This window comes from Macadamia integrifolia, unplaced genomic scaffold, assembly GCF_013358625.1.
Source record: "Macadamia integrifolia cultivar HAES 741 unplaced genomic scaffold, SCU_Mint_v3 scaffold2969, whole genome shotgun sequence".
Taxonomy (NCBI): Eukaryota; Viridiplantae; Streptophyta; class Magnoliopsida; order Proteales; family Proteaceae; genus Macadamia; species Macadamia integrifolia.
In genome coordinates this window covers 1-7,707 of record NW_024869097.1, presented here as the reverse complement: position 1 = coordinate 7,707, position 7,707 = coordinate 1, and the positions used below count along the sequence as shown (strand labels likewise).

At 37.0% G+C, this 7,707-nt stretch overlaps 1 long non-coding RNA gene across 2 annotated transcripts; it reads left to right on the top strand.

The window, feature by feature from the left end:
• The first annotated feature begins 588 nt into the window (after nucleotides 1-588).
• On the top strand, nucleotides 589-7,691 carry LOC122067540. 2 transcript variants are annotated; one of them, XR_006136764.1, is made up of 3 exons: nucleotides 604-995; nucleotides 2,221-6,632; nucleotides 6,809-7,691. It is a non-coding gene; the product is annotated as an uncharacterized LOC122067540 (long non-coding RNA). The 2 variants fall into 2 exon arrangements; XR_006136763.1 differs by lacking the exon at nucleotides 6,809-7,691 and having other exon boundaries at nucleotides 589-995; nucleotides 2,221-2,721.
• Nucleotides 7,692-7,707: the final 16 nt, after the last annotated feature.

Genomic DNA, 7,707 nt, shown 5'->3' with positions numbered 1-7,707 from the left:
TCTTTCCCTAAAGCCAAGTAGAGTAACCTTTGTAAGAGTGACTCTCTGGTCAAGTAGGGAAGCTCATATTATGATGCATAGCTCGGGCTGAGTAAAAAAACCTAATTGTGAGTCTCTCTCTAGCTTTATCCCATTTCTTTTACTTTATTTTTATTTTAGTAATTTTTTTCTTTCATTTCTTGTTAATTGCATGGGGTGTTTATTTTCAGCTATTTATTTATTTAATTTCAATTGCGTGGCTTGCGTCTTTAAATTCTTAGATGACGAATGGTTAGGATGTTATTTTAGATACATATGTTTAGGACGGTAATTAGAATTAGATCAAAATCATTAATCGGTTCACTTTCACATTATTAAAAGAAGCAAAAAAATAAAAGTGGCTATTCTCCCTGTGTTCGACCTATAGGTACACTGATCTGTACGCTTGCGGTTATATTTTAAATCTTGACAGTGGGCCTATTATCATAGATGATGTGACATAGGTTAAGGTGGTTACTCATAGGGCCTCTATTACATCCCATATGTTGATTTCACATGGATTTTAATGGAAATTAATATTGTTTGATATGGTCTTGTATCCTCTTATTTTATAAATTGATTCATGAGGTTGAGGTCTTTCAAACCCGTATCTCTGGTATATGAGCATCTAATCCGACCCAACCAGCACACGGAAAGATCGACTGGTGCTGTAGATAAGTCTTTGATGATTTAACCGATTGAAACCATCAGCGTATTTGTTTTTTAGGTAGAGAAAAGCATAAGCGTATTTGTTTTTTAGCAAAAAAAAAAAAAGTATAAAGAGCGTAATTTATATTTTGTATACCGCTTCCGGTGTCCCGCGTCCCTATACCAATACTTCCCGTTCGAAGGCTGTCGTTTCGGGGTTCGTTGACTCCGTTCAAAAGATTGAAGCTTCTGTAGCCTGGGCGCAAAAAAACGCAGTTCTACGAACAATTTCCTGTCCGGCGACACCTCCACCGGGGAAAGAAAAAATGGTGCGACTAACATATTCAACTTTCCCTTTATTAATCTCTTGTTTTTGCTTTTCATTCTAAATTTCTTGAACTGAGTTGATTTTGAACCTGCTCTCTCCCTTATTATGCTTCATTTTAGTTTTCTTGATCTGAATTGATTTTGAACCCGTTCTCTCTCTCTCTCTCTCTCTCGATCATCCGGTTAGGTTACGAATCTGTTAAATTTTGTAATCTGTGTTGATCTATTTTAAGGCGTAAATTTAGAATGTACTATGTTTCTCTTTCGTGAAATGGGAATTTGCTAGAGAGATAAAATGAAGTCTTCTTTGTGATCTCCCGTTGGGGGTGCTCGGTTGTTATTGAGTTTCAAGTTGGTACCTTAGTATCGAATAAACCTAATAAGAATTAAATCTTTAGACATTTGTAAGGTACAAGAAAGCAGGATGGACTATTTCAAGTTTTCAACTTATGATAGAAATCGAGGGGCCTTTGGGTTGGTTTTTTTTTTTTTGTGTCTGTGTGTGTGGGGGGTGGGGGGGTGTTGGGTGACGAGAGGATGATCTCTTATCTGTAGGAATGGAAAAATTATGGATTGGAGTTCATTTAATAAATGAAATAATAAAAGAGGAAAATTGGAGCAAGCTTTTGAAATATTTCTGCAGAGTTGGAATTGCCAACCCCTTCATTCATCTGATTTTTATTTTCCCGCCTTAGCTATCAAGGTTTCAATCTATGTGAGTTAGACATAACTTTGGCAATATTTGCAGCTTGGATTCGTCTTATCAAGCTATAATGTTTCTTTGCTCTTGAGTTTTGTCATATTGCTTTGGAAACAACACTGCTGGAAGCAAAATACGCTTTATAGAGTAATGATGTTTGTACTGGAGAAACTCTTTAATCAGCACAAGATTTGGTCAATTCTTTCCCACACTTCTATGAAATTTGGTTATGACTAATGCTTTAGTGGAAATACGACCCTTGATTGATTTGCATTTGCAACCCCCTGTATGGGTGATGACTTTGCAGATACGTAGTTCCTTATTCATTGTGACCCAGTGGGCATCTGTTTATTGTTATTATGGGTGCAATGTGGGAGTTGGTTCAAATTTCTTTGTTAGCTGCACATTCTTTTGAGATTGCTGTGATTACATCGTGAATGATGGGTCATGATGCTTTGACATTGATTGTGTAATTTTTAACTGGCTCAAGGATTTTATTTATTTATTTATTTATTTTTTAAGTTCAGGTTGGTAGAAGATGAAGAAAAAAGTTTGTAATAAAAGGGCTATGAAGGAAATAATTGTGGTGATATATCAGTGGAAGGCTCCATTCAACACTGTGGAGATTCAAGGGACACTCTCTGATTTTACAAGAATGAAAAACAGAGTTCAGGGACACCTCTGATTAAAAATAAATAAATAAATAAATAAATAATAGTACATATGGAATCAAAGTGACAAATGGTCAAGTTGTTTCACATGAGAAAGATTTCATATAGTGAATCAGCTGTTGATGTCCAGCTGTAGCTTTTAGCTTGCTTGTTAGTACCTTAGTATTGTACTATGTAGCTCATTGGTTACTTTCTTTCATGGCGCATATGGTATATAATGGTGTCCCTTGGTTGTACAGATTAGAATTGTATTCCTTAAGCCTGTTTAAATTTTAGGTTTCAAAGCTCTCTGAGACTCTCATTATGTAAGATGCTTTAATTTATCTAGAAGTAAAATGGTTAATGGGAATAGGAGCACTTGAGTGTCCTTAGTTTGTAGACATTGAAATTTTGGAGGCAAGCTTCCTTCCCTTGGTGATTAGTCTATCAATATCTTATGCAAGTCTCAATTTTATAGATGTTCATTAAGAGTTCAAATTTTTTGTGTTTGGAATTGTAATGAGGTTCTGTTCCTTGTTCCTCTCTATCTGGGTAATCAATTAAAAATCATCTTCTCTATTTGTACTTTTCTTTTTAACTACATTATTTCTGTTATGGTCTTAGTTCTTTCATATCTTTTATTCGTTTCCATATATTCACCCATCTAACCATAGCTGTATTCTTAAATTCAAGAAACCTAATCTTTCACCATCTAATTAGTCCTTTGGAACTTACTAATCCTCCATTTCTCTAGCATAAACTCCATCCCAAGTCCACCTGTGGACCTGAGGTTCCTGTAACCTATAAAATCTCCAGCCATCTTTATGTTTATTTGTCAACATTTTCCATTGTCGGCTTGTCGCTTCACCCAACAACCCTGAGTCCTTGGCCATTTATAGCTTTATTTTCTAGCCCTCTTAACGCTAATTTATCCCTCATCTCAAACTCTTATTTCCTTTATAGAACTGTGAGATTAGACCACCTTTATTTGTTATTTCCTTTACAGAATTGTCTAAACTCCTGTTTACTAAGTAGCCAACATCTCTTTTTTTTCGTTTTCCTTTTTATGTATATCTCTTTTGATATTCTTGTGTTGGAGGTGATAAGCATCTCATTAATATTGTTGATAGAATTTAGGAAGGAAAGCAAATGGAGAGAAAAAGGGATTAAAATTGTACATAGGAAATATATTAGGTATTCTGACTTGTGAAGTATTTTGTTTTCCCAAGAACAATTGATGATGTCTGAACCCACTCAACTCAACTAAGCCTCTCTGAACCAAGTGGGTTGGCTACGCGGATCCTATTTCAGAACAATAGATGATTTCTGTATCCTGTAGTTGAGACTTTGAAGAATTGCTTAATGGTCTCTTTGAAATATTTCTATTAGATAGAATGAGAATTGAACACGATAATCCACTATTACACCCTTTGTCCCACAAAGTTAGTCCTGTTTGAGGTTTTGCACTGTCCTATGAAACCAACATATGAAGTTCTGTTGGATTTCTCATAACCCCTATTTTTTCATTCACGCATTTATTTTTTGCACCTGTTATAATTGTTTCCCTCTGTCACATAGGCCAAACTGATAGGGGTAATCTTGAAAGCAAGGTTTGAAATTAGTGGGTGGTTAATGCATCAACAACCATCTCCTTGAACTGTGGTTTTTTATCCCCCCATCAAGACAGTCTGTGGGACAGAGTGATGAGCGCTTTCGTTGATTGGCCTGAACCCATTTGGGAATCTTGATGGAGATGAACCGGGTCCAATTTGGGTCTTTTGAATCAACTTAGAATATTTAATTATTTAATTGGGATAAGCATGTTATTCTAGTTGGAGAGTAGTCTTTATTGTTAGGAGTATTTTGTTTCTCTTTATATATGGTGTAATCGCCTATGTTGGGAGTTGATTGAATCAAGGTTAAAAATCTTGTTTCGTTTCGGCATTTCGGTGGTTTCCAAACCACTGAAATACTGAGATATCAGCGAGTTACATGTTTTTTTACTCGGTTGCCTGTTTCAGTGGTCAAACGGCCATATTATGACTTGAAACTTGGTGGGGAGTTTGTTTTAAGGTTAATAAACATAGAACTTAAATTTGCAAAATATTAAAACATGGCAGTGTTTTAGAGTTGCACCCTTGTTTGGTAGCAACTGTCAAACTGTATGGAGATTTTATAAAATATTGCTAGAGCAAGATATAATATGATAATAGAACAAGTAAATAATGCATCCAAGCCATGATCAAAACGTACATCAACATTAATTAACTAATATTTAGAGTACTAGAGTAATATAGTATGCAACTCCCTAACTCCCAAGTCCCAACTAAAGTCCTCCACTCCTGTTTTACTCTGAATTCTCAAAGTCCCAAATGGCAATATCCCAAGTCCCAAACAACATGTATTTATGTTACTATTTCAAAAAAAAAAAAAAAGGTTTTGGGGAAAGTGTACCTTTCCAAGGCTTGGAAATGTGTAGATATTCAAGTTGGAGCGATCTCTAATGGAATAGATGTGATGATGTGGCAAACAACTTCGCAATGCACTGATTTTGTGAAGTTACAGTCGAGTTGGAGTTGAAATTTCGACTCTTCCTCACAAAATGAAGTATAAAAAAAAGCATGTGGGTTGTAGCATTTCGGCGAGATACCGAAATTTCGACCGAAACATTATATACTTTTTTCATTTCGTAGGCTGTTTCATCTCGGTAAAAAAAAAAAAGGCCAAAATTTCCGAGGTATCGCCGACATCTCGGCGAGATTTCCAACCATGGATTGAATAGAAAGAAGTTGTGAGTTGTGAAGCCTGCTGGCTGTGCGTGTGCAAGTTTCTTACCCCCTTCTTTTTACCTGTGATCTCTTTCTCTTCTTCCTCACCTTCTCTGTCTACTGTTATCCTTTTCTACCCTGTGGGTACTGGCTGTATCTCTGATCTGAAACGCGGTTGCTGGTTCTCTAGTTTTACAGCCCAGGATGAATGTTCTAGGGATTAGGTTGCTTTCCTATTACAATTCGAACTCCAGATTCCTATCCTCAATCATCTCCCCATTGAGAGCTACAAATCTGGAATAAAGGTACAATTGTACAAACAGTAACTACCGCCTCACATTCTTTCCAGAAACTTTCTGTGCTTTCTGGGTTGTTGTTTCTATTAGCTGTATCTTTGAATCAGCAGGACTCTAGGGATTAGGTTGCTTTCCTAGTATGATTCGAACTCCAGGCTCCTATCCTCAATCAGCTCCCCATCGAGAGCTACAAATCTGGAATAAAGGTACGAACAGTAACTACTGCCTGACTCTCTTACCAGAAACTTTCTGTGCTTTCTGGGTTGTTGTTTCTATTAGCTATATCTTTGAATCAGCAGGGCTCGGGATTGTGACTTTCCCCAGAGTTGCAACTTGCAAGGTTGTTGGGTTCCAGTCCAAGGAGTTCTCTTCCAAACCGAGTTTGGCTTTCCGTTAGTTACAGGTCATTCCAAGGTTGAAGACGATTTCACGATTGTCCCTTAATACTTTTTTAATTTTGTTTTGCGAGATTTATCCCTCTCTTTCATTAATTCAGTTTTATCCCATACCTTATATTTGCTTCCAAATCTGCCCTCATTCAATGAATCTAATTCCTCGTCTGTCCATTACTCTATTTGGCTATCAAGTTGCCCCCTATATATTCTGGTTTATTATGAAATTATCATTATCTTTAATTGTGGAGCTATTTAGTGTCCAGGTGGGTCCATAAGAGAACCCAAATAGGGTATTGTGACTTGGGTTGCGCATCACAGAGAGTATCTTTTGTCCAGATTTGGCAGGGAGATTACTCCAAACGAGGATATGTAAGGGAGGTGATGAATTGAAGTCATATGATTATTCAATGGGGAAATTACCTAGATCCACTAGATAAGTTAATTTATTACAAGATAAGAAGGTCTAAAGTTTATTTTACATTCTTTAGTTTCAAGTTTAAAAACATTTACTTAATCCCCAAAGTTAATTATTGTTCATGAGGCCCAAGAAAAAATAAAAGCAAACTTCCTAAAATAGCCCCAACTTTACTTAACGTACATAACTACTGAGGTGGAATCACATTAGTTGCGTCTCGAAAACCAACGTGATCATGTAACCCCAATGTTTGAGAATTTGGTTAAATATTAAATAATTCGAGTTGATGTTGGAGCCAAGGATTGGACGTGGGTTTTCCCCTCTTCTTCTTCATCATGGATTATGTTTGACATCTCATTAGCTGTGAGCTTCTTCTCCTCATCTCTATCGATTCAGTTCAGACCTTTCCTACCAGGTTTGGTCTACTATTTTTCTTTTCCTTCTTTTAATCTTCTTTCTTTGTACAGTTACTCCCTGTATGTTCCATATTTAACGGTATTGATAGCCACTCACGTGGCTCCTTTAAACCTTCTCCGTTCCTTCTCATATTTTGGGAGAAAAATCCTTACCCCTGGGTGACCCTCTCTGCAGATCCCCAGTCCAAAAGCTTACCGGTATAGAAAGTTCCAGTAAAACTTTATGATGCAGCAGGGACTCTCGATTGGGCCAAGGCAGGGCTGTATCTGCCCCAATCTTTTGGTTCGTTCAAACCCATATCGAGTAGCCTATGCCAGCCAATTCTGGCACATCAATCAGCTAATTGAGGAAGATATTCTCCAGAATAATTTCCAGATTTGGATTGAAATATTTCCAGATTACGCGGAGAAGAATTTGGGAGTTCATTGGAGTTTTTTTCCCCAGTTAGCGCTGCTTAATGCTTAGTCAACTATGTTTTTTCGCTTCGATTTCATTTGAGGATCTTTGTCAAGCGGGCATTGGAGAGATCTGAGTCTCTGGTTCTTTGTTCTGTCGTGGGTTATCTCTGACGCTAGAGGGATGAGAAGGAACAATGTGATTCTACGTGATCATGTTGGGTTTCGAGATGCAACTAATGTGATTCCACTTCAGCAGTTATGCACGTTAAGTAAGGTTGGGGCTATTTTAGGGAGTTTGTTTTTACTTTTTCTTGGTCCCATGAACAATAACTAACTTTGGGGATTAAGTAAAAATTTTTAAACTTGAAACCAATGAATGTAAAATAAACTTTAGACCTAGGTAATTTCCCCTTATTCAATAAGGTCAACTGGGAGTAGTTCCCCAGAATGGCCAAACATTCGTGTGGAACCTATGGTTCCAGACTATATAACTCTGCTCTGTCATCAATTACCATCTTGGCTTCAAGTCTGTCTACTCATCAGGAGGGAGGGGGAGAAAGGTTGGTGGGACTGCATGTAGCATACTTACACTTAAATGAAGTTCCTTGCCTTCTAATATTATCTGCCGAACGTGTTTATTTAAAGGTTGAGGAGATAAAATTCCTTATTGGTACT